This window comes from Heterodontus francisci, chromosome 22, assembly GCF_036365525.1.
Source record: "Heterodontus francisci isolate sHetFra1 chromosome 22, sHetFra1.hap1, whole genome shotgun sequence".
NCBI classification, from domain to species: Eukaryota; Metazoa; Chordata; class Chondrichthyes; order Heterodontiformes; family Heterodontidae; genus Heterodontus; species Heterodontus francisci.
The window spans coordinates 38,862,173-38,888,730 of NC_090392.1; the positions used below are offsets into that span (position 1 = coordinate 38,862,173).

The 26,558-nt window shown below is 45.4% G+C and overlaps 10 non-coding genes across 10 annotated transcripts; all 10 read right to left on the reverse strand.

The window, feature by feature from the left end:
• Nucleotides 1–4,227: 4,227 nt before the first annotated feature.
• Nucleotides 4,228–4,304, reverse strand: trnan-guu (transfer RNA asparagine (anticodon GUU)). The gene has a single exon. It is a non-coding gene; the product is annotated as a tRNA-Asn (tRNA).
• Nucleotides 4,305–8,630: 4,326 nt separating this feature from the next.
• trnan-guu (transfer RNA asparagine (anticodon GUU)) lies at nucleotides 8,631–8,704 on the reverse strand. Its single transcript has one exon. It is a non-coding gene; the product is annotated as a tRNA-Asn (tRNA).
• A 2,135-nt stretch (nucleotides 8,705–10,839) lies between these two features.
• Nucleotides 10,840–10,913, reverse strand: trnan-guu (transfer RNA asparagine (anticodon GUU)). The gene has a single exon. It is a non-coding gene; the product is annotated as a tRNA-Asn (tRNA).
• Nucleotides 10,914–13,039: 2,126 nt separating this feature from the next.
• trnan-guu (transfer RNA asparagine (anticodon GUU)) lies at nucleotides 13,040–13,113 on the reverse strand. Its single transcript has one exon. It is a non-coding gene; the product is annotated as a tRNA-Asn (tRNA).
• Nucleotides 13,114–15,239: 2,126 nt separating this feature from the next.
• trnan-guu (transfer RNA asparagine (anticodon GUU)) lies at nucleotides 15,240–15,313 on the reverse strand. Its single transcript has one exon. It is a non-coding gene; the product is annotated as a tRNA-Asn (tRNA).
• A 2,128-nt stretch (nucleotides 15,314–17,441) lies between these two features.
• Nucleotides 17,442–17,515, reverse strand: trnan-guu (transfer RNA asparagine (anticodon GUU)). The gene has a single exon. It is a non-coding gene; the product is annotated as a tRNA-Asn (tRNA).
• Nucleotides 17,516–19,637: 2,122 nt separating this feature from the next.
• trnan-guu (transfer RNA asparagine (anticodon GUU)) lies at nucleotides 19,638–19,711 on the reverse strand. The gene has a single exon. It is a non-coding gene; the product is annotated as a tRNA-Asn (tRNA).
• A 2,172-nt stretch (nucleotides 19,712–21,883) lies between these two features.
• Nucleotides 21,884–21,957, reverse strand: trnan-guu (transfer RNA asparagine (anticodon GUU)). Its single transcript has one exon. It is a non-coding gene; the product is annotated as a tRNA-Asn (tRNA).
• Nucleotides 21,958–24,090: 2,133 nt separating this feature from the next.
• trnan-guu (transfer RNA asparagine (anticodon GUU)) lies at nucleotides 24,091–24,164 on the reverse strand. The gene has a single exon. It is a non-coding gene; the product is annotated as a tRNA-Asn (tRNA).
• Nucleotides 24,165–26,299: 2,135 nt separating this feature from the next.
• trnan-guu (transfer RNA asparagine (anticodon GUU)) lies at nucleotides 26,300–26,373 on the reverse strand. The gene has a single exon. It is a non-coding gene; the product is annotated as a tRNA-Asn (tRNA).
• Nucleotides 26,374–26,558: the final 185 nt, after the last annotated feature.

Consider the following 26,558-nt stretch of genomic DNA (forward strand, 5'->3'; position numbering starts at 1 on the left):
CTGCGGGATGGTATCCGTTTATCTCTGCCATCTGGTGGTACAAATCAAAATTTCTCCCCAGCACTTTTTCCGTCAGTCGGAGAACCATTTCACAAGGGGACAATGTCAAAACGGTTGCGGCAATTCAACAATTGTACGAAGCACAAAACAGAGCTCATTTAACAATGTCACACTGTTCTGCTGCGGAAATCATTCCCCTGACAGACAAACTCTCCAGGCCACAGTTCCACCCTATCCCACACCTTGCCCCTTCGCCTTTCCCTCTGCCTCTGCACTCGCTTTATACCTGTTCAATCTCTAACCTTTATCCAGTTGTGAAGAAAGGCTGCCCACCAGAAAGTCTAACACTGTTTGTCTTTCCAGATGTGCTGCCTGAGTTGCTGCGCATTTCCTGCATTTTCTCTTTTCATTTCAGATTTCCAGCATCCACCATTCGTTTGCTTTTGCACTCACAATGTTGACGGTTCGTCTCCAGGTAGCTACCGTTAGACCCGGTTTCCCAGGCAAAGAGGCTTTTATTGAGGATACTGCCACATGGCAAAAGGCCAATCTGCCCCCATGCCCTTTTAACCGATAGACTAAGCTTGGAATCTCCCACACCTGAGGGGCAGGTTCTGACACACAGTAAACTGCGACCTGGTAGGTGACTCAATCTGGGCTGGTTGGAGCATGACTTGATTGACAAGCCTCGTGCTATATCAGAACTGGCCGGAGCCAGTGCTCCCCCTTTCGCTACTGGAATGGATATGTGCAGTCAGGATGGTGAACGTCTCTGGTTTTAAGATCTATCGTGCTCGACAGGTATTTTAAATGAACGGCGGGACTGAGTGAGATTGTGTGTGCGTGTCTGAACCGTGTTGTGGGACTGTAAGTTTGTGTATGTCTCTGAACCGTGCTGTGGGACCGTGTGAGTTTGTGTGTGGCTTTGCAGCGTGTTGTGGGACGCTGTGAGCTTAATGTGTCTCTGAACGGTGTTCTAGGACTGTGTGAGTTTGTCTGCGGGTTTCTGAACCGTTTTGTCGGACTGTGTGAGTTTGTGTGCGTGTTTCTGAACCGTGTTGTGGCATTGTGTGAGTTTATGTGTACTTTCTGCTTATTTATTGCTCTCTTACTTTGCTTTGACACATAGAAAAATGTATACACAACACAGATACACACAAATACATTGAGAAGAAACACACGCACACACACACACACATTTATTCAGAATGAGCACACTGATACACCCATAATACTCAAGTGCACAATATTTATATATTTAGAACCTGATATATATTATCAAAATAAAAGGAGATTTACAACTGACACACTCACAATGCATCGCCCTCATAACATCAAGACTCACAGTTTCGATAGAACCATGACAGCCACAGCCACAGACACACACACACGCTTTATATTGCCATATGGTCCAGTTTGAAGTTTTAAGAAAAGTCTGTACAACAAAAATTGAAAGAGTTTTCACAAGTTGCCCGTCCTGTTGAGTATTTGCAGCGATTTCCAACTCTCAGAGCAGTGATTCTGAGTCACGATGTGTGGAATTGGATTTGAAAACGGAAGGAAATTCAGCGCTTGGTGCTCAGCTGTCACGAGCAATTCCACACCTGCTTTGATCAGCTGTTAGCAGTGGACTGGAACAATGTCAGCCAGGGACGTTTAGTGTACATCAATAAAAGTGAACTTATTTGATGCAGGTAAAATATCATTAAAATGGTCCACCGCATTCAACTTGTTTTCCCTAATCCCAGCGGTGGAACAGTCCCAGATTGTGCAGCCATTGAATGAATTTGCATTGCTTTTTTCGAAGCCCGACCGACCTTAATATATTTAGCATGGGTTCGACGTCTGTGCATGGTTTTTGCTCATTTCATTGAAAATTGCTTATCATGAATGTATGGAAACAGTCAGGTAATGGATCAGAGCATCGTTGTTAAATAATCAGGTAAAGAAGACACCAATGCAAACACAGAGAGTGGAACAAGCACGTCCAGGGGCGCTAAATGAAACGCTCAATAAGGGCCGACGTCCCTGGGTGGGCTTGAACCACCAACCTTTCGATTAACAGCCTAACGCATTAGCCAATTGCGCCACAGAGACGACCGCAGCAAAATCACGCAAGACACTGCAAACCAGTGTTTCAATGAATTCGAGTCTCAGGTCGTGTGAGCTGGAGAATCCTGCCAGTCATCAGCTTTTCCAGATCGACGCTGCGGGATGGTATCTGTTTATCTCTGCCATCTGGTGGTACAAATCAAAATTTCTCCCCAGCACTTTTTCCGTCAGTCGGAGAACCATTTCACAAGGGGACAATGTCAAAACGGTTGCGGCAATTCAACAATTGTACGAAGCACAAAACAGAGCTCACTTAACAATGTCACACTGTTCTGCTGCGGAAATCTTTCCCCTGACAGACAAACTCTCCAGGCCACAGTTCCACCCTATCCCAGACCTTGCCCCTTCGCCTTTCCCTCTGCCTCTGCACTCGCTTTATACCTGTTCAATCTCTAACCTTTATCCAGTTGTGAAGAAAGGCTACCCACCAGAAAGTCTAACACTGTTTGTCTTTCCAGATGTGCTGCCTGAGTTGCTGTGCATTTCCTGCATTTTCTCTTTTCATTTCAGATTTCCAGCATCCACCGTTCGTTTGCTTTTGCACTCACAATGTTGACGGTTCGTCTCCAGACAGCTACCGTTAGACCCGGTTTCCCAGGCAAAGAGGCTTTTATTGAGGATACTGCCACATGGCAAAAGGCCAATCTGCCCCCATGCCCTTTTAACCGACAGACTAAGCTTGGAATCTTCCACACCAGAGGGGCAGGTTCTGACACACAGTAAACTGCGACCTGGTAGGTGACTCAATCTGGGCTGGGTGGAGCATGACTTGATTGACAAGCCTCGTGCTATATCAGAACTGGCCGGAGCCAGTGCTCCCCCTTTCGCTACTGGAATGGATATGTGCAGTCAGGATGGTGAACGTCTCTGGTTTTAAGATCTATCGTGCTCGACAGGTATTTTAAATAAACGGCGGGACTGAGTGAGATTGTGTGTGCGTGTCTGAACCGTGTTGTGGGACTGTGTAAGTTTGTGTATGTCTCTGAACCGTGCTGAGGGACCGTGTGAGTTTGTGTGTGGCTTTGCAGCGTGTTGTGGCACGGTGTGAGTTTAATGTGTCTCTGAACGGTGTTCTTGGACTGTGTGAATTTGTCTGCGGGTTTCTGAACCATTTTGTCGGACTGTGTGAGTTTGTGTGCATGTTTCTGAACCGTGTTGTGGCATTGTGTGAGTTTACGTGTACTTTCTGTTTATTTATTGCTCTCTTACTTTGCTTTGACACATAGAAAAATGTATACACAACACAGATACACACAAATACATTGAGAAGTAACACACGCACACACACACACACACATTTATTCAGCATGAGCACACTGATACACCCATAATACTCAAGTGCACAATATTTATATATTTAGAACCTGATATATATTATCAAAATAAAAGGAGATTTACAACTGACACACTCACAATGCATCGCCCTCATAACATCAAGACTCTCAGTTTCGATAGAACCATCACAGCCACAGCCACAGACACACACACACACTTTATATTGCCATATGGTCCAGTTTGAAGTTTTAAGAAAAGTCTGTACAACAAAAATTGAAAGAGTTTTCACAAGTTGCCCGTCCTGTTGAGTATTTGCAGCGATTTCCCACTCTCACAGCAGTGATTCTGAGTCACGATGTGTGGAATTGGATTTGAAAACTGAAGAAAATTCAGCGCTTGGTGCTCAGCTGTCACGAGCAATTCCACACCTGCTTTGATCAGCTGTCAGCAGTGGACTGGAACAATGTCAGCCAGGGACTTTTAGCGTACATCAATAAAAGTGAACTTATTTGATGCAGGTAAAATATAATTAAAATGGTCCACCGCATTCAACTTGCTTTCCCTAATCCCAGCGGTGGAACAGTCCCAGATTGTGCAGCCATTGAATGAATTTGCATTGCTTTTTTCGAAGCCCGACCGTCCTTAATATATGGGTTCGACGTCTGTGCATGGTTTTTGCTCATTTCATTGAAAATTGCTTATCATCAATGCATGGAAACAGTCAGGTAATGGATCAGAGCAGCGTTGTTAAATAATCAGGAAAAGAAGACACCAATGCAAACACAGAGAGTAGAACAAGCACGTCCAGGGGCGCTAAGTAAAACGCTCAATAATGGCCGACGTCCCTGGGTGGGCTTGAACCACCAACTTTTCGGTTAACAGCCGAACGCGCTAGCCAATTGCGCCACAGACTCGACCACAACAAAATTACCCAAGACACTGCCAACCAGTGCTTCAATTAATTCGAGTCTCAGGTCGTGTGAGCTGGAGAATCCTGCCAGTCATCAGCTTTTCCAGATCGACGCTGCGGGATGGTATCTGTTTATCTCTGCCATCTGGTGGTACAAATCAAAATTTCTCCCCAGCACTTTTTCCGTCAGTCGGAGAACCATTTCACAAGGGGACAATGTCAAAACGGTTGCGGCAATTCAACAATTGTACGAAGCACAAAACAGAGCTCATTTAACAATGTCACACTGTTCTGCTGCGGAAATCTTTCCCCTGACAGACAAACTCTCCAGGCCACAGTTCCACCCTATCCCACACCTTGCCCCTTCGCCTTTCCCTCTGCCTCTGCACTCGCTTTATACCTGTTCAATCCCTAACCTTTATCCAGTTGTGAAGAAAGGCTACCCACCAGAAAGTCTAACACTGTTTGTCTTTCCAGATGTGCTGCCTGAGTTGCTGCGCATTTCCTGCATTTTCTCTTTTCATTTCAGATTTCCAGCATCCACCATTCGTTTGCTTTTGCACTCACAATGTTGACGGTTCGTCTCCAGGTAGCTACCGTTAGACCCGGTTTCCCAGGCAAAGAGGCTTTTTTTGAGGATACTGCCACATGGCAAAAGGCCAATCTGCCCCCATGCCCTTTTAACCGACAGACTAAGCTTGGAATCTCCCACACCTGAGGGGCAGGTTCTGACACACAGTAAACTGCGACCTGGTAGGTGACTCAATCTGGGCTGGGTGGAGCATGACTTGATTGACAAGCCTCGTGCTATATCAGAACTGGCCGGAGCCAGTGCTCCTCCTTTCGCTACTGGAATGGATATGTGCAGTCAGGATGGTGAACGTCTCTGGTTTTAAGATCTATCGTGCTCGACAGGTATTTTAAATGAACGGCGGGACTGAGTGAGATTGTGTGTGCGTGTCTGAACCGTGTTGTGGGACTGTGTAAGTTTGTGTATGTCTCTGAACCATGCTGTGGGACCGTGTGAGTTTGTGTGTGGCTTTGCAGCGTGTTGTGGCACGGTGTGAGTTTAATGTGTCTCTGAACGGTGTTCTTGGACTGTGTGAGTTTGTCTGCGGGTTTCTGAACCGTTTTGTCGGACTGTGTGAGTTTGTGTGCTTGTTTCTGAACCGTGTTGTGGCATTCTGTGAGTTTATGTGTACTTTCTGCTTATTTATTGCTCTCTTACTTTGCTTTGACACATAGGAAAATGTATACACAACACAGATACACACAAATACATTGAGAAGTAACACACACACACACATTTATTCAGAATGAGCACACTGATACACCCATAATACTCAAGTGCACAATATTTATATATTTAGAACCTGATATATATTATCAAAATAAAAGGAGATTTACAACTGACACACTCACAATGCATCGCCCTCATAACATCAAGACTCTCAGTTTCGATAGAACTATCACAGCCACAGCCACAGACACACACACACGCTTTATATTGCCATATGGTCCAGTTTGAAGTTTTAAGAAAAGTCTGTACAACAAAAATTGAAAGAGTTTTCACAAGTTGCCCGTCCTGTTGAGTATTTGCAGCGATTTCCCACTCTCACAGCAGTGATTCTGAGTCACGATGTGTGGAATTGGATTTGAAAACTGAAGAAAATTCAGCGCTTGGTGCTCAGCTGTCACGAGCAATTCCACACCTGCTTTGATCAGCTGTCAGCAGTGGACTGGAACAATGTCAGCCAGGGACTTTTAGTGTACATCAATAAAAGTGAACTTATTTGATGCAGGTAAAATATCATTAAAATGGTCCACCGCATTCAACTTGTTTTCCCTAATCCCAGCGGTGGAACAGTCCCAGATTGTGCAGCCATTGAATGAATTTGCATTGCTTTTTTCGAAGCCCGACCGACCTTAATATATGGGTTCGACGTCTGTGCATGGTTTTTGCTCATTTCATTGAAAATTGCTTATCATGAATGCATGGAAACAGTCAGGTAATAGATCAGAGCAGCGTTGTTAAATAATCAGGAAAAGAAGACACCAATGCAAACACAGAGAGTGGAACAAGGACGTCCAGGGGCGCTAAATGAAACGCTCAATAAGGGCCGACGTCCATGGGTGGGCTTCAACCACCAACCTTTCGGTTAACAGCCGAACGCGCTTGCCAATTGCGCCACAGGAGCGACCACAGCAAAGTCACGCAAGACACTGCAAACCAGTGTTTCAATGAATTCGAGTCTCAGGTCGTGTGAGCTGGAGAATCCTGCCAGTCATCAGCTTTTCCAGATCGACGCTGCGGGATGGTATCTGTTTATCTCTGCCATCTGGTGGTACAAATCAAAATTTCTCCCCAGCACTTTTTCCGTCAGTCGGAGAACCATTTCACAAGGGGACAATGTCAAAACGGTTGCGGCAATTCAACAATTGTACGAAGCACAAAACAGAGCTCATTTAACAATGTCACACTGTTCTGCTGCGGAAATCTTTCCCCTGACAGACAAACTCTCCAGGCCACAGTTCCACCCTATCCCACACCTTGCCCCTTCGCCTTTCCCTCTGCCTCTGCACTCGCTTTATACCTGTTCAATCTCTAACCTTTATCCAGTTGTGAAGAAAGGCTACCCACCAGAAAGTCGAACACTGTTTGTCTTTCCAGATGTGCTGCCTGAGTTGCTGCGCATTTCCTGCATTTTCTCTTTTCATTTCAGATTTCCAGCATCCACCATTCGTTTGCTTTTGCACTCACAATGTTGATGGTTCGTCTCCAGGTAGCTACCGTTAGACACGGTTTCCCAGGCAAAGAGGCTTTTATTGAGGATACTGCCACATGGCAAAAGGCCAATCTGCCCCCATGCATTTTTAACCGACAGACTAAGCTTGGAATCTCCCACACCTGAGGGGCAGGTTCTGACACACAGTAAACTGCGACCTGGTAGGTGACTCAATCTGGGCTGGGTGGAGCATGACTTGATTGACAAGCCTCGTGCTATATCAGAACTGGCCGGAGCCAGTGCTCCGCCTTTCGCAACTGGAATGGATATGTGCAGTCAGGATGGTGAACGTCGCTGGTTTTAAGATCTATCGTGCTCGACAGGTATTTTAAATGAACGGCGGGACTGAGTGAGATTGTGTGTGCGTGTCTGAACCGTGTTGTGGGACTGTGTAAGTTTGTGTATGTCTCTGAACCGTGTGTGGGACCGTGTGAGTTTGTGTGTGGCTTTGCAGCGTGTTGTGGGACGCTGTGAGTTTAATGTGTCTCTGAACGGTGTTCTAGGACTGTGTGAGTTTGTATGCGGGTTTCTGAACCGTTTTGTCGGACTGTGTGAGTTTGTGTGCATGTTTCTGAACCGTGTTGTGGCATTGTGTGAGTTTATGTGTACTTTCTGCTTATTTATTTCTCTCTTACTTTGCTTTGACACATAGAAAAATGCATACACAACACAGATACACACAAATACATTGAGAAGTAACACACGCACACACGCACACACACACACACATTTACTCAGAATGAGCACACTGATACACCCATAATACTCAAGTGCACAATATTTATATATTTAGAACCTGATATATATTATCAAAATAAAAGGAGATTTACAACTGACACACTCACAATGCATCGCCCTCATAACATCAAGACTCTCAGTTTCGATAGAACCATCACAGCCACAGCCACAGACACACACACACGCTTTATATTGCCATCTGGTCCAGTTTGAAGTTTTAAGAAAAGTCTGTACAACAAAAATTGAAAGAGTTTTCACAAGTTGCCCGTCCTGTTGAGTATTTGCAGCGATTTCCCACCCTCTCAGCAGTGATTCTGAGTCACGATGTGTGGAATTGGATTTGAAAACTGAAGAAAATTCAGCGCTTGGTGCTCAGCTGTCACGAGCAATTCCACACCTGCTTTGATCAGCTGTCAGCAGTGGACTGGAACAATGTCAGCCAGGGACTTTTAGTGTACATCAATAAAAGTGAACTTATTTGATGCAGGTAAAATATCATTAAAATGGGCCACCGCATTCAACTTGTTTTCCCTAATCCCAGCGGTGGAACAGTCCCAGATTGTGCAGCCATTGAATGAATTTGCATTGCTTTTTTCGAAGCCCGACCGTCCTGAATATCTGGGTCCGACGTCTGTGCATGGGTTTTGCTCATTTCATTGAAAATTGCTTATCATGAATGCATGGAAACAGTCAGGTAATGGATCAGAGCAGCGTTGTTAAATAATCAGGAAAAGAAGACACCAATGCAAACACAGAGAGTAGAACAAGCACGTCCAGGGGCGCGAAGTAAAACGCTCAATAATGGCCGACGTCCCTGGGTGGGCTTGAACCACCAACCTTTCGGTTAACAGCCGAACACGCTAGCCAATTGCGCCACAGAGATGACCACAGCAAAATCACGCAAGACACTGCAAACCAGTGTTTCAATGAATTCGAGTCTCAGGTCGTGTGAGCTGGAGAATCCTGCCAGTCATCAGCTTTTCCAGATCGACGCTGCGGGATGGTATCTGTTTATCTCTGCCATCTGGTGGTACAAATCAAAATTTCTCCCCAGCACTTTTTCCGTCAGTCGGAGAACCATTTCACAAGGGGACAATGTCAAAACGGTTGCGGCAATTCAACAATTGTACGAAGCACAAAACAGAGCTCATTTAACAATGTCACACTGTTCTGCTGCGGAAATCTTTCCCCTGACAGACAAACTCTCCAGGCCACAGTTCCACCCTATCCCACACCTTGCCCCTTCGCCTTTCCCTCTGCCTCTGCACTCGCTTTATGCCTGTTCAATCTCTAACCTTTATCCAGTTGTGAAGAAAGGCTACCCACCAGAAAGTCTAACACTGTTTGTCTTTCCAGATGTGCTGCCTGAGTTGCTGCGCATTTCCTGCATCTTCTCTTTTCATTTCAGATCTCCAGCATCCACCATTCGTTTGCTTTTGCACTCACAATGTTGACGGTTCGTCTCCAGGTCGCTACCGTTAGACCCGGTTTCCCAGGCAAAGAGGCTTTTATTGAGGATACTGCCACATGGCAAAAAGCCAATCTGCCCCCATGCCCTTTTAACCGACAGACTAAGCTTGGAATCTCCCACACCTGAGGGGCAGGTTCTGACACTCAGTAAACTGCGACCTGGTAGGTGACTCAATCTGGGCTGGGTGGAGCATGACTTGATTGACAAGCCTCGTGCAATATCAGAACTGGCCGGAGCCAGTGCTCCGCCTTTCGCAACTGGAATGGATATGTGCAGTCAGGATGGTGAACGTCTCTGGTTTTAAGATCTATCATGCTCGACAGGTATTTTAAATGAACGGCGGGACTGAGTGAGATTGTGTGTGCGTGTCTGAACCGTGTTGTGGGACTGTGTAAGTTTGTGTATGTCTCTGAACCGTGCTGTGGGACCGTGTGAGTTTGTGTGTGGCTTTGCAGCGTGTTGTGGGACGCTGTGAGTTTAATGTGTCTCTGAACGGTGTTCTAGGACTGTGTGAGTTTGTCTGCGGGTTTCTGAACCGTTTTGTCGGACTGTGTGAGTTTGTGTGCATGTTTCTGAACCGTGTTGTGGCATTGTGTGAGTTTATGTGTACTTTCTGCTTATTTATTTCTCTCTTACTTTGCTTTGACACATAGAAAGATGTGTACAAAACACAGATACACACAAATACATTGAGAAGTAACACACGCACACACACACACACATTTATTCAGAATGAGCACACTGATACACCCATAATACTCAAGTGCACAATATTTATATATTTAGAACCTGATATATATTATCAAAATAAAAGGAGATTTACAACTGACACACTCACAATGCATCGCCCTCATAACATCAAGACTCTCAGTTTCGATAGAACCATCACAGCCACAGTCACAGACACACACACACGCTTTATATTGCCATCTGGTCCAGTTTGAAGTTTTAAGAAAAGTCTGTACAACAAAAATTGAAAGAGTTTTCACAAGTTGCCCGTCCTGTTGAGTATTTGCAGCGATTTCCCACCCTCACAGCAGTGATTCTGAGTCACGATGTGTGGAATTGGATTTGAAAACTGAAGACAATTCAGCGCCTGGTGCTCAGCTGTCACGAGCAATTCCACACCTGCTTTGATCAGCTGTCAGCAGTGGACTGGAACAATGTCAGCCAGGGACTTTTAGTGTACATCAATAAAAGTGAACTTATTTGATGCAGGTAAAATATCATTAAAATGGTCCACCGCATTCAACTTGTTTTCCCTAATCCCAGCGGTGGAACAGTCCTAGATTGTGCAGCCATTGAATGAATTTGCATTGCTTTTTTCGAAGCCCGACCGACCTTAATATATTTAGCATGGGTTCGACGTCTGTGCATGGTTTTTGCTCATTTCATTGAAAATTGCTTATCATGAATGCATGGAAACAGTCAGGTAATGGATCAGAGCAGCGTTGTTAAATAATCAGGAAAAGAAGACACCAATGCAAACACAGAGAGTAGAACAAGCACGTCCAGGGGCGCTAAGGAAAACGCTCAATAATGGCCGACGTCTCTGGGTGGGCTTGAACCACCAACCTTTCGGTTAACAGCCGAACGCGCGAGCCAATTGCGCCACAGAGACGACCACAGCAAAATAACGCAAGACACTGCAAACCAGTGTTTCAATGAATTCGAGTCTCAGGTCGTGTGAGCTGGAGAATCCTGCCAGTCATCAGCTTTTCCAGATCGACGCTGCGGGATGGTATCTGTTTATCTCTGCCATCTGGTGGTACAAATCAAAATTTCTCCCCAGCACTTTTTCCGTCAGTCGGAGAACCATTTCACAAGGGGACAATGTCAAAACGGTTGCGGCAATTCAACAATTGTACGAAGCACAAAACAGAGCTCATTTAACAATGTCACACTGTTCTGCTGCGGAAATCTTTCCCCTGACAGACAAACTCTCCAGGCCACAGTTCCACCCTATCCCACACCTTGCCCCTTCGCCTTTCCCTCTGCCTCTGCACTCGCTTTATGCCTGTTCAATCTCTAACCTTTATCCAGTTGTGAAGAAAGGCTACCCACCAGAAAGTCTAACACTGTTTGTCTTTCCAGATGTGCTGCCTGAGTTGCTGCGCATTTCCTGCATCTTCTCTTTTCATTTCAGATTTCCAGCAGCCACCATTCGTTTGCTTTTGCACTCACAATGTTGACGGTTCGTCTCCAGGTCGCTACCGTTAGACCCGGTTTCCCAGGCAAAGAGGCTTTTATTGAGGATACTGCCACATGGCAAAAGGCCAATCTGCCCCCATGCCCTTTGAAACGACAGACTAAGCTTGGAATCTCCCACACCTGAGGGACAGGTTCTGACACACAGTAAACTGCGACCTGGTAGGTGATTCAATCTGGGCTGGGTGGAGCATGACTTGATTGACAAGCCTCGTGCTATATCAGAACTGGCCGGAGCCAGTGCTCCCCCTTTCGCTACTGGAATGGATATGTGCAGTCAGGATGGTGAACGTCTCTGGTTTTAAGATCTATCGTGCTCGACAGGTATTTTAAATGAACGGCGGGACTGAGTGAGATTGTGTGTGCGTGTCTGAACCGTGTTGTGGGACTGTGTAAGTTTGTGTATGTCTCTGAACCGTGCTGTGGGACCGTGTGAGTTTGTGTGTGGCTTTGCAGCGTGTTGTGGGACGCTGTGAGTTTAATGTGTCTCTGAACGGTGTTCTAGGACTGTGTGAGTTTGTCTGCGGGTTTCTTAACCGTTTGGTCGGACTGTGTGAGTTTGTGTGCATGTTTCTGAACCGTGTTGTGGCATTGTGTGAGTTTATATGTACTTTCTGCTTATTTATTGCTCTCTTACTTTGCTTTGACACATAGAAAGATGTGTACACAACACAGATACACACAAATACATTGAGAAGTAACACACGCACACACACACACATTTATTCAGAATGAGCACACTGATGCACCCATAATACTCAAGTGCACAATATTTATATATTTAGAACCTGATATATATTATCAAAATAAAAGGAGATTTACAACTGACACACTCACAATGCATCGCCCTCATAACATCAAGACTCTCAGTTTCGATAGAACCATCACAGCCACAGCCACAGACACACACACACGCTTTATATTGCCATATGGTCCAGTTTGAAGTATTAAGAAAAGTCTGTACAACAAAAATTGAAAGAGTTTTCACAAGTTGCCCGTCCTGTTGAGTATTTGCAGCGATTTCCCACTCTCACAGCAGTGATTCTGAGTCACGATGTGTGGAATTGGATTTGAAAACTGAAGAAAGTTCAGCGCTTGGTGCTCAGCTGTCACGAGCAATTCCACACCTGCTTTGATCAGCTGTCAGCAGTGGACTGGAACAATGTCAGCCAGGGACTTTTAGTGTACATCAATAAAAGTGAACTTATTTGATGCAGGTAAAATATCATTAAAATGGTCCACCGCATTCAACTTGTTTTCCCTAATCCCAGCGGTGGAACAGTCCCAGATTGTGCAGCCATTGAATGAATTTGCATTGCTTTTTTCGAAGCCCGACCGACCTTAATATATGGGTTCGACGTCTGTGCATGGTTTTTGCTCATTTCATTGAAAATTGCTTATCATGAATGCATGGAAACAGTCAGGTAATGGATCAGAGCAGCGTTGTTAAATAATCAGGAAAAGAAGACACCAATGCAAACACAGAGAGTAGAACAAGCACGTCCAGGGGCGCTAAGGAAAACGCTCAATAATGGCCGACGTCTCTGGATGGGCTTGAACCACCAACTTTTCGGTTAACAGCCGAACGCGCGAGCCAATTGCGCCACAGAGACGACCACAGCAAAATAACGCAAGACACTGCAAACCAGTGTTTCAATGAATTCGAGTCTCAGGTCGTGTGAGCTGGAGAATCCTGCCAGTCATCAGCTTTTCCAGATCGACGCTGCGGGATGGTATCTGTTTATCTCTGCCATCTAGTGGTACAAGTCAAAATTTCTCCCCAGCACTTTTTCCGTCAGTCGGAGAACCATTTCACAAGGGGACAATGTCAAAACGGTTGCGGCAATTCAACAGTTGTACGAAGCACAAAACAGAGCTCATTTAACAATGTCACACTGTTCTGCTGCGGAAATCTTTCCCCTGACAGACAAACTCTCCAGGCCACAGTTCCACCCTATCCCACACCTTGCCCCTTCGCCTTTCCCTCTGCCTCTGCACTCGCTTTATACCTGTTCAATCTCTAACCTTTATCCAGTTGTGAAGAAAGGCTACCCACCAGAAAGTCTAACACTGTTTGTCTTTCCAGATGTGCTGCCTGAGTTGCTGCGCATTTCCTGCATTTTCTTTTTTCATTTCAGATTTCCAGCATCCACCATTCGTTTGCTTTTGCACTCACAATGTTGACGGTTCATCTCCAGGTAGCTACCGTTAGACCCGGTTTCCCAGGCAAAGAGGCTTTTATTGAGGATACTGCCACATGGCAAAAGGCCAATCTGCCCCCATGCCCTTTGAAACGACAGACTAAGCTTGGAATCTCCCACACCTGAGGGACAGGTTCTGACACACAGTAAACTGCGACCTGGTAGGTGACTCAATCTGGGCTGGGTGGAGCATGACTTGATTGACAAGCCTCGTGCTATATCAGAACTGGCCGGAGCCAGTGCTCCCCCTTTCGCTACTGGAATGGATATGTGCAGTCAGGATGGTGAACGTCTCTGGTTTTAAGATCTATCGTGCTCGACAGGTATTTTAAATGAACGGCGGGACTGAGTGAGATTGTGTGTGCGTGTCTGAACCGTGTTGTGGGACTGTGTAAGTTTGTGTATGTCTCTGAACCGTGCTGTGGGACCGTGTGAGTTTGTGTGTGGCTTTGCAGCGTGTTGTGGGACGCTGTGAGTTTAATGTGTCTCTGAACGGTGTTCTAGGACTGTGTGAGTTTGTCTGCGGGTTTCTTAACCGTTTGGTCGGACTGTGTGAGTTTGTGTGCATGTTTCTGAACCGTGTTGTGGCATTGTGTGAGTTTATATGTACTTTCTGCTTATTTATTGCTCTCTTACTTTGCTTTGACACATAGAAAGATGTGTACACAACACAGATACACACAAATACATTGAGAAGTAACACACGCACACACACACACATTTATTCAGAATGAGCACACTGATGCACCCATAATACTCAAGTGCACAATATTTATATATTTAGAACCTGATATATATTATCAAAATAAAAGGAGATTTACAACTGACACACTCACAATGCATCGCCCTCATAACATCAAGACTCTCAGTTTCGATAGAACCATCACAGCCACAGCCACAGACACACACACACGCTTTATATTGCCATATGGTCCAGTTTGAAGTTTTAAGAAAAGTCTGTACAACAAAAATTGAAAGAGTTTTCACAAGTTTCCCGTCCTGTTGAGTATTTGCAGCGATTTCCCACTCTCACAGCAGTGATTCTGAGTCACGATGTGTGGAATTGGATTTGAAAACTGAAGAAAATTCAGCGCTTGGTGCTCAGCTGTCACGAGCAATTCCACACCTGCTTTGATCAGCTGTCAGCAGTGGACTGGAACAATGTCAGCCAGGGACTTTTAGTGTACATCAATAAAAGTGAACTTATTTGATGCAGGTAAAATATCATTAAAATGGTCCACCGCATTCAACTTGTTTTCCCTAATCCCAGCGGTGGAACAGTCCCAGATTGTGCAGCCATTGAATGAATTTGCATTGCTTTTTTCGAAGCCCGACCGTCCTTAATATATGGGTTCGACGTCTGTGCATGGTTTTTGCTCATTTCATTGAAAATTGCTTATCATGAATGCATGGAAACAGTCAGGTAATGGATCAGAGCAGCGTTGTTAAATAATCAGGGAAAGAAGACACCAATGCAAACACAGAGAGTAGAACAAGCACGTCCAGGGGCGCTAAGTAAATCGCTCAATGATGGCCGACGTCCCTGGGTGGGCTTGAACCACCAACCTTTCGGTTAACAGCCGAACGCACTAGCCAATTGCACCACAGAGACGACCACAGCGAAACCATTCAAGACACTGCAAACCAGTGTTTCAATGAATTCGAGTCTCAGGTCGTGTGAGCTGGAGAATCCTGCCAGTCATCAGCTTTTCCAGATCGACGCTGCGGGATGGTATCTGTTTATCTCTGCCATCTGGTGGTACAAATCAAAATTTCTCCCCAGCACTTTTTCCGTCAGTCGGAGAACCATTTCACAAGGGGACAATGTCAAAACGGTTGCGGCAATTCAACAATTGTACGAAGCACAAAACAGAGCTCATTTAACAATGTCACACTGTTCTGCTGCGGAAATCTTTCCCCTGACAGACAAACTCTCCAGGTCACAGTTCCACCCTATCCCAGACCTTGCCCCTTCGCCTTTCCCTCTGCCTCTGCACTCGCTTTATACCTGTTCAATCTCTAACCTTTATCCAGTTGTGAAGAAAGGCTACCCACCAGAAAGTCTAACACTGTTTGTCTTTCCAGATGTGTTGCCTGAGTTGCTGCGCATTTCCTGCATTTTCTCTTTTCATTTCAGATTTCCAGCATCCACCATTCGTTTGCTTTTGCACTCACAATGTTGACGGTTCGTCTCCAGGAAGCTAACGTTGGACCCGGTTTCCCAGGCAAAGAGGCTTTTATTGAGGATACTGCCACATGGCAAAAGGCCAATCTGCCCCCATGCCGTTTTAACCGACAGACTAAGCTTGGAATCTCCCACACCTGAGGGGCAGGTTCTGACACACAGTAAACTGCGACCTGGTAGGTGACTCAATCTGGGCTGGGTGGAGCATGACTTGATTGACAAGCCTCGTGCTATATCAGAACTGGCCGGAGCCAGTGCTCCCCCTTTCGCTACTGGAATGGATATGTGCAGTCAGGATGGTGAACGTCTCTGGTTTTAAGATCTATCGTGCTCGACAGGTATTTTAAATGAACGGCGGGACTGAGTGAGATTGTGTGTGCGTGTCTGAACCGTGTTGTGGGACTGTGACAGTTTGTGTATGTCTCTGAACCGTGCTGTGGGACCGTGTGAGTTTGTGTGTGGCTTTGCAGCGTGTTGTGGGACGGTGTGAGTTTAATGTGTCTCTGAACGGTGTTCGAGGACTGTGTGAGTTTGTCTGCGGGTTTCTGAACCGTTTTGTCGGACTGTGTGAGTTTGTGTGCATGTTTCTGAACCGTGTTGTGGCATTGTGTGAGTTTATGTGTACTTTCTGCTTATTTATTGCTCTCTTACTTTGCTTTGACACATAGAAAAATGTATACACAACACAGATACACACAAATACATTGAGAAGTAACACACGCACACACACACACACATTTATTCAGAATGAGCACACTGATACACCCATAATACTCAAGTGCACAATATTTATATATTTAGAACCTGATATATATTATCAAAATAAAAGGAGATTTACAACTGACACACTCACAATGCATCGCCCTCATAACATCAAGACTCTCAGTTTCGATAGAACCATGACAGCCACAGCCACAGACACACACACACGCTTTATATTGCCATATGGTCCAGTTTGAAGTTTTAAGAAAAGTCTGTACAACAAAAATTGAAAGAGTTTTCACAAATTGCCCGTCCTGTTGAGTATTTGCAGCGATTTCCCACTCTCACAGCAGTGATTCTGAGTCACGATGTGTGGAATTGGATTTGAAAACTGAAGAAAATTCAGCGCTTGGTGCTCAGCTGTCACGAGCAATTCCACACCTGCTTTGATCAGCTGTCAGCAGTGGACTGGAACAATGTCAGCCAGGCACATTTGGTGTACATCAATAAAAGTGAACTTATTTGATGCAGGTAAAATATCATTAAAATTGTCCACCGCATTCAACTTTTTTTCCCTAATCCCAGTGGTGGAACAGTCCCAGATTGTGCAGCCATTGAATGAATTTGCATTGCTTTTTTCGAAGCCCGACCGTCCTTAATATATGGGTTCGACGTCTGTGCATGGTTTTTGCTCATTTCATTGAAAATTGCTTATCATGAATGCATGGAAACAGTCAGGTAATGGATCAGAGCAGCGTTGTTAAATAATCAGGAAAAGAAGACACCAATGCAAACACAGAGAGTAGAACAAGCACGTCCAGGGGCGCTAAGTAAAACGCTCAATAATGGCCGACGTCCCTGGGTGGGCTTGAACCACCAACCTTTCGGTTAACAGCCAAACGCGCTAGCCAATTGCGCCACAGAGATGACCGCAGCCAAATCATGCAAGACACTGCAAACCAGTGTTTCAATGAATTCGAGTCTCAGGTCGTGTGAGCTGGAGAATCCTGCCAGTCATCAGCTTTTCCAGATCGACGCTGCGGGATGGTATCTGTTTATCTCTGCCATCTGGTGGTACAAATCAAAATTTCTCCCCAGCACTTTTTCCGTCAGTCGGAGAACCATTTCACAAGGGGACAATGTCAAAACGGTTGCGGCAATTCAACAATTGTACGAAGCACAAAACAGAGCTCATTTAACAATGTCACACTGTTCTGCTGCGGAAATCTTTCCCCTGACAGACAAACTCTCCAGGTCACAGTTCCACCCTATCCCAGACCTTGCCCCTTCGCCTTTCCCTCTGCCTCTGCACTCGCTTTATACCTGTTCAATCTCTAACCTTTATCCAGTTGTGAAGAAAGGCTACCCACCAGAAAGTCTAACACTGTTTGTCTTTCCAGATGTGCTGCCTGAGTTGCTGCGCATTTCCTGCATTTTCTCTTTTCATTTCAGATTTCCAGCATCCACCATTCGTTTGCTTTTGCACTCACAATGTTGACGGTTCGTCTCCAGGTAGCTACCGTTAGACCCGGTTTCCCAGGCAAAGAGGCTTTTATTGAGGATACTGCCACATGGCAAAAGGCCAATCTGCCCCCATGCCCTTTTAACCGACAGACTAAGCTTGGAATCTCCCACACCTGAGGGGCAGGTTCTGACACACAGTAAACTGCGACCTGGTAGGTGACTCAATCTGGGCTGGGTGGAGCATGACTTGATTGACAAGCCTCGTGCTATATCAGAACTGGCCGGAGCCAGTGCTCCTCCTTTTGCTACTGGAATGGATATGTGCAGTCAGGATGGTGAACGTCTCTGGTTTTAAGATCTATCGTGCTCGACAGGTATTTTAAATGAACGGCGGGACTGAGTGAGATTGTGTGTGCGTGTCTGAACCGTGTTGTGGGACTGTGTAAGTTTGTGTATGTCTCTGAACCGTGCTGTGGGACCGTGTGAGTTAGTGTGTGGCTTTGCAGCGTGTTGTGGGACGCTGTGAGTTTAATGTGTCTCTGAACGGTGTTCTAGGACTGTGTGAGTTTGTCTGCGGGTTTCTGAACCGTTTTGTCGGACTGTGTGAGTTTGTGTGCTTGTTTCTGAACCGTGTTGTGGCATTGTGTGAGTTTATGTGTACTTTCTGCTTATTTATTGCTCTCTTACTTTGCTTTGACACATAGAAAAATGTATACACAACACAGATACACACAAATACATTGAGAAGTAACACACGCACACACACACACACATTTATTCAGAATGAGCACACTGATACACCCATAATACTCAAGTGCACAATATTTATATATTTAGAACCTGATATATATTATCAAAATAAAAGGAGATTTACAACTGACACACTCACAATGCATCGCCCTCATAACATCAAGACTCACAGTTTCGATAGAACCATCACAGCCACAGACACACACACACGCTTTATATTGCCATATGGTCCAGTTTGAAGTTTTAAGAAAAGTTTGCACAACAAAAATTGAAAGAGTTTTCACAAGTTGCCCGTCCTGTTGAGTATTTGCAGCGATTTCCCACTCTCACAGCAGTGATTCTGAGTCACGATGTGTGGAATTGGATTTGAAAACTGAAGAAAATTCAGCGCTTGGTGCTCAGCTGTCACGGGCAATTCCACACCTGCTTTGATCAGCTGTCAGCAGTGGACTGGAACAATGTCAGCCAGGGACTTTTAGTGTACATCAATAAAAGTGAACTTATTTGATGCAGGGAAAATATCATTAAAATGGTCCACCGCATTCAACTTGATTTCCCTCATCCCAGCGGTGGAACAGTCCCAAATTGTGCAGCCATTGAATGAATTTGCATTGCTTTTTTCGAAGCCCGACCGACCTTAATATATGGGTTCGACGTCTGTGCATGGTTTTTGCTCATTTCATTGAAAATTGCTTATCATGAATGCATGGAAACAGTCAGGTAATGGATCAGAGCAGCGTTGTTAAATAATTAGGAAAAGAAGACACCAATGCAAACTCAGAGAGCAGAACAAGCACGTGCAGGGGCGCTAAGTGAAACGCTCAATAAGGGCCGACGTCCCTGGGTGGGCTTGAACCACCAACCTTTCGGTTAACAGCCGAACGCGCTAGCCAATTGCGCCACAGAGACGACCACAGCAAAATCACGCAAGACACTGCAAACCAGTGTTTCAATGAATTCGAGTCTCAGGTCGTGTGAGCTGGAGAATCCTGCCAGTCATCAGCTTTTCCAGATCGACGCTGCGGGATGGTATCTGTTTATCTCTGCCATCTGGTGGTACAAATCAAAATTTCTCCCCAGCACTTTTTCCGTCAGTCGGAGAACCATTTCACAAGGGGACAATGTCAAAACGGTTGCGGCAATTCAACAATTGTACGAAGCACAAAACAGAGCTCATTTTCAATGTCACACTGTTCTGCTGCGGAAATCTTTCCCCTGACAGACAAACTCTCCAGGCCACAGTTCCACCCTATCCCACACCTTGCCCCTTCGCCTTTCCCTCTGCCTCTGCACTCGCTTTATACCTGTTCAATCTCTAACCTTTATCTAGTTGTGAAGAAAGGCTACCCACCAGAAAGTCTAACACTGTTTGTCTTTCCAGATGTGCTGCCTGAGTTGCTGCGCATTTCCTGCATTTTCTCTTTTCATTTCAGATTTCCAGCATCCACCATTCATTTGCTTTTGCACTCACAATGTTGACGGTTCGTCTCCAGGTAGCTACCGTTAGACCCGGTTTCCCAGGCAAAGAGGCTTTTATTGATGATACTGCCACATGGCAAAAGGCCAATCTGCCCCCATGCCCTTTTAACCGATAGACTAAGCTTGGAATCTCCCACACCTGAGGGGCAGGTTCTGACACACAGTAAACTGCGACCTGGTAGGTGACTCAATCTGGGCTGGGTGGAGCATGACTTGATTGACAAGCCTCGTGCTATATCAGAACTGGCCGGAGCCAGTGCTCCCCCTTTCGCTACTGGAATGGATATGTGCAGTCAGGATGGTGAACGTCTCTGGTTTTAAGATCTATCGTGCTCGACAGGTATTTTAAATGAACGGCGGGACTGAGTGAGATTGTGTGTGCGTGTCTGAACCGTGTTGTGGGACTGTGTAAGTTTGTGTATGTCTCTGAACCGTGCTGTGGGACCGTGTGAGTTTGTGTGTGGCTTTGCAGCGTGTTGTGGGACGCTGTGAGTTTAATGTGTCTCTGAACGGTGTTCTAGGACTGTGTGAGTTTGTCTGCGGGTTTCTGAACTGTTTTGTCGGACTGTGTGAGTTTGTGTGCGTGTTTCTGAACCGTGTTGTGGCATTGTGTGAGTTTATGTGTACTTTCTTCTTATTTATTGCTCTCTTACTTTGCTTTGACACATAGAAAAATGTATACACAACACAGATACACACAAATACATTGAGAAGTAACACACGCACACACACACAGACATTTATTCAGAATGAGCACACTGATACACCCATAATACTCAAGTACACAATATTTGTATATTTAGAACCTGATATATATTATCAAAATAAAAGGAGATTTACAACTGACACACTCACAATGCATCGCCCTCATCACATCAAGACTCACAGTTTCGATAGAACCATGACAGCCACAGCCACAGACACACACACACGCTTTATATTGCCATTTGGTCCAGTTTGAAGTTTTAAGAAAAGTCTGTACAACAAAAATTGAAAGAGTTTTCACAAGTTGCCCGTCCTGTTGAGTATTTGCAGCGATTTCCCACTCTCACAGCAGTGATTCTGAGTCACGATGTGTGGAATTGGATTGGAAAACTGAAGAAAATTCAGCGCTTGGTGCTCAGCTGTCACGAGCAATTCCACACCTGCTTTGATCAGCTGTTAGCAGTGGACTGGAACAATGTCAGCCAGGGACGTTTAGTGTACATCAATAAAAGTGAACTTATTTGATGCAGGTAAAATATCATTAAAATGGTCCACCGCATTCAACTTGTTTTCCCTAATCCCAGCGGTGGAACAGTCCCAGATTGTGCAGCCATTGAATGAATTTGCATAGCTTTTTTCGAAGCCCGACCAACCTTAATATATTTAGCATGGGTTCGCCGTCTGTGCATGGTTTCGACGTCTGTGCATGGTTTCGACGTCTGTGCATGGTTTTTGCTCATTTCATTGAAAATTGCTTATCATGAATGCATGGAAAGAGTCAGGTCGTGGATCAGAGCAACGTTGTTAAATAATCAGGAAAAGAAGACACCAATGCAAACACAGAGAGTAGAACATGCACGTCCAAGGGCGCGAAGTGAAACGCTCAGTAAGGGCCGACGTCCCTGGGTGGGCTTGAACCACCAACCTTTCGATTAACAGCCGAACGCGCGAGCCAATTGCGCCACAGAGACAACCACAGGAAAATCGCGCAAGACACTGCAAACCAGTGTTTCAATGAATTCGAGTCTCAGGTCGTGTGAGCTGGAGAATCCTGCCAGTCATCAGCTTTTCCAGATCGACGCTGCGGGATGGTATCTGTTTATCTCTGCCATCTGGTGGTACAAATCAAAATTTCTCCCCAGCACTTTTTCCGTCAGTCGGAGAACCATTTCACAAGGGGACAATGTCAAAACGGTTGCGGCAATTCAACAATTGTACGAAGCACAAAACAGAGCTCATTTAACAATGTCACACTGTTCTGCTGCGGAAATCTTTCCCCTGACAGACAAACTCTCCAGGCCACAGTTCCACCCTATCCCAGACCCTGCCCCTTCGCCTTGCCCTCTGCCTCTGCACTCGCTTTATGCCTGTTCAATCTCTAACCTTTATCCAGTTGTGAAGAAAGGCTACCCACCAGAAAGTCTAACACTGTTTGTCTTTCCAGATGTGCTGCCTGAGTTGCTGCGCATTTCCTGCATTTTCTCTTTTCATTTCAGATTTCCAGCATCCACCATTCGTTTGCTTTTGCACTCACTATGTTGACAGTTCGTCTCCAGGTAGCTACCGTTAGACCCGGTTTCCCAGGCAAAGAGGCTTTTATTGAGGATCCTGCCACATGGAGAAGGCCAATCGGCCCCCATGCCCTTTTAACCGACAGACTAAGCTTGGAATCTCCCACACCTGAGGGGCAGGTTCTGACACACAGTAAACTGCGACCTGGTAGGTGACTCAATCTGGGCTGGGTGGAGCAAGACTTGATTGACAAGCCTCGTGCCGTATCAGAACTGGCCGGAGCCAGTGCTCCCCATTTCGCTACTGGAATGGATATGTGCAGTCCGGATGGTGAACGTCTCTGGTTTTAAGATCTATCGTGCTCGACAGGTATTTTAAATGAACGGCGGGACTGAGTGAGATTGTGTGTGCGTATCTGAACCGTGTTGTGGGACTGTGTAAGTTTGTGTATGTCTCCGAACCGTGCTGTGGGACCGTGTGAGTTTGTGTGTGGCTTTGCAGCGTGTTGTGGGACGCTGTGAGTTTAATGTGTCTCTGAACGGTGTTCTAGGACTGTGTGAGTTTGTCTGCGGGTTTCTGAACCGTTTTGTCGGACTGTGTGAGTTTGTGTGCTTGTTTCTGAACCGTGTTGTGGCATTGTGTGAGTTTATGTGTACTTTCTGCTTATTTATTGCTCTCTTACTTTGCTTTAACACATAGAAAAATGTATACACAACACAGATACACACAAATACATTGAGAAGTAACACACGCACACACACACACACATTTATTCAGAATGAACACACTGATACACCCATAATACTCAAGTGCACAATATTTATATATTTAGAACCTGATATATATTATCAAAATAAAAGGAGATTTCCAACTGAAACACTCACAATGCATCGCCCTCATCACATCAAGATTCACAGTTTCGATAGAACCATGACAGCCACAGCCACAGACACACACACACGCTTTATATTGCCATATGGTCCAGTTTGAAGTTTTAAGAAAAGTCTGTACAACAAAAATTGAAAGAGTTTTCACAAGTTGCCCGTCCTGTTGAGTATTTGCAGCGATTTCCCACTCTCAGAGCAGTGATTCTGAGTCACGATGTGTGGAATTGGATTTGAAAACTGAAGGAAATTCAGCGCTTGGTGCTCAGCTGTCACGAGCAATTCCACACCTGCTTTGATCAGCTGTTAGCAGTGGACTGGAACAATGTCAGCCAGGGACTTTTAGTGTACAGCAATAAAAGTGAACTTATTTGATGCAGGTAAAATATCATTAAAATGGTCCACCGCATTCAACTTGTTTTCCCTAATCCCAGCGGTGGAACAGTCCCAGATTGTGCAGCCATTGAATGAATTTGCATTGCTTTTTTCGAAGCCCGACCGACCTTAATATATTTAGCATGGGTTCGACGTCTGTGCATGGGTTTGCTCATTTCATTGAAAATTGCTTATCATGAATGCATGGAAACAGTCAGGTAATGGATCAGAGCAGCGTTGTTAAATAATCAGGAAAAGAAGACACCAATGCAAACACAGAGAGTAGAACAAGCACGTCCAGGGGCGCTAAATGAAACGCTCAATAAGGGCCGAAGTCCCTGGGTGGGCTTAAACCACCAACCTTTCGGTTAACAGCCGAACACGTTAGCCAATTGCGCCACAGAGACGACCACAGCGAAATCACGCAAGACACTACAAACCAGTGTTTCAATGAATTCGAGTCTCAGGTCGTGTGAGCTGGAGAATCCTGCCAGTCATCAGCTTTTCCAGATCGACGCTGCGGGATGGTATCTGTTTATCTCTGCCATCTGGTGGTACAAATCAAAATTTCTCCCCAGCACTTTTTCCGTCAGTCGGAGAACCATTTCACAAGGGGACAATGTCAAAACGGTTGCGGCAATTCAACAATTGTACGAAGCACAAAACAGAGCTCATTTAACAATGTCACACTGTTCTGCTGCGGAAATCTTTCCCCTGACAGACAAACTCTCCAGGCCACAGTTCCACCCTATCCCACACCTTTCCCCTTCGCCTTTCCCTCTGCCTCTGCACTCGCTTTATACCTGTTCAATCTCTAACCTTTATCCAGTTGTGAAGAAAGGCTGCCCACCAGAAAGTCTAACACTGTTTGTCTTTCCAGATGTGCTGCCTGAGTTGCTGCGCATTTCCTGCATTTTCTCTTTTCATTTCAGATTTCCAGCATCCACCGTTCGTTTGCTTTTGCACTCACAATGTTGACGGTTCATCTCCAGGTAGCTACCGTTAGACCCGGTTTCCCAGGCAAAGAGGCTTTTATTGAGGATACTGCCACATGGCAAAAGGCCAATCTGCACCCATGCCCTTTTAACCGACAGACTAAGCTTGGAATCTTCCACACCTGAGGGGCAGGTTCTGACACACAGTAAACTGCGACCTGGTAGGTGATTCAATCTGGGCTGGGTGGAGCATGACTTGATTGACAAGCCTCGTGCTATATCAGAACTGGCCGGAGCCAGTGCTCCCCCTTTCGCTACTGGAATGGATATGTGCAGTCAGGATGGTGAACGTCTCTGGTTTTAAGATCTATCGTGCTCGACAGGTATTTTAAATGAACGGCGGGACTGAGTGAGATTGTGTGTGCGTGTCTGAACCGTGTTGTGGGACTGTGTAAGTTTGTGTATGTCTCTGAACCGTGCTGTGGGACCGTGTGAGTTTGTGTGTGGCTTTGCAGCGTGTTGTGGGACGCTGCGAGTTTAATGTGTCTCTGAACGGTGTTCTGGGACTGTGTGAGTTTATCTGCGGGTTTCTGAACCGTTTTGTCGGACTGTGTGAGTTTGTGTGCGTGTTTCTGAACCGTGTTGTGGCATTGTGTGAGTTTATGTGTACTTTCTGCTTATTTATTGCTCTCTTACTTTGCTTTGACACATAGAAAAATGTATTCACAACACAGATACACACAAATACAGTGAGAAGTAACACACGCACACACACACACATATTTATTCAGAATGAGCACACTGATACACCCATAATACTCAAGTGCACAATATTTATATATTTAGAACCTGATATATATTATCAAAATAAAAGGAGATTTCCAACTGAAACACTCACAATGCATCGCCCTCATCACATCAAGACTCACAGTTTCGATAGAACCATGACAGCCACAGCCACAGACACATACACACGCTTTATATTGCCATATGGTCCAGTTTGAAGTTTTAAGAAAAGTCTGTACAACAAAAATTGAAAGAGTTTTCACAAGTTGCCCGTCCTGTTGAGTATTTGCAGCGATTTCCCACTCTCAGAGCAGTGATTCTGAGTCACGATGTGTGGAATTGGATTTGAAAACTGAAGGAAATTCAGCGCTTGGTGCTCAGCTGTCACGAGCAATTCCACACCTGCTTTGATCAGCTGTTAGCAGTGGACTGGAACAATGTCAGCCAGGGACGTTTAGTGTACAGCAATAAAAGTGAACTTATTTGATGCAGGTAAAATATCATTAAAATGGTCCACCGCATTCAACTTGTTTTCCCTAATCCCAGCGGTGGAACAGTCCCAGATTGTGCAGCCATTGAATGAATTTGCATTGCTTTTTTCGAAGCCCGACCGACCTTAATATATTTAGCATGGGTTCGACGTCTGTGCATGGATTTTGCTAATTTCATTGAAAATTGCTTATCATGAATGCATGGAAACAGTCAGGTAATGGATCAGAGCAGCGTTGTTAAATAATCAGGAAAAGAAGACACCAATGCAAACACAGAGAGTAGAACAAGCACGTCCAGGGGCGCTAAATGAAACGCTCAATAAGGGCCGAAGTCCCTGGGTGGGCTTAAACCACCAACCTTTCGGTTAACAGCCGAACACGTTAGCCAATTGCGCCACAGAGACGACCACAGCAAAATCACGCAAGACACTACAAACCAGTGTTTCAATGAATTCGAGTCTCAGGTCGTGTGAGCTGGAGAATCCTGCCAGTCATCAGCTTTTCCAGATCGACGCTGCGGGATGGTATCTGTTTATCTCTGCCATCTGGTGGTACAAATCAAAATTTCTCCCCAGCACTTTTTCCGTCA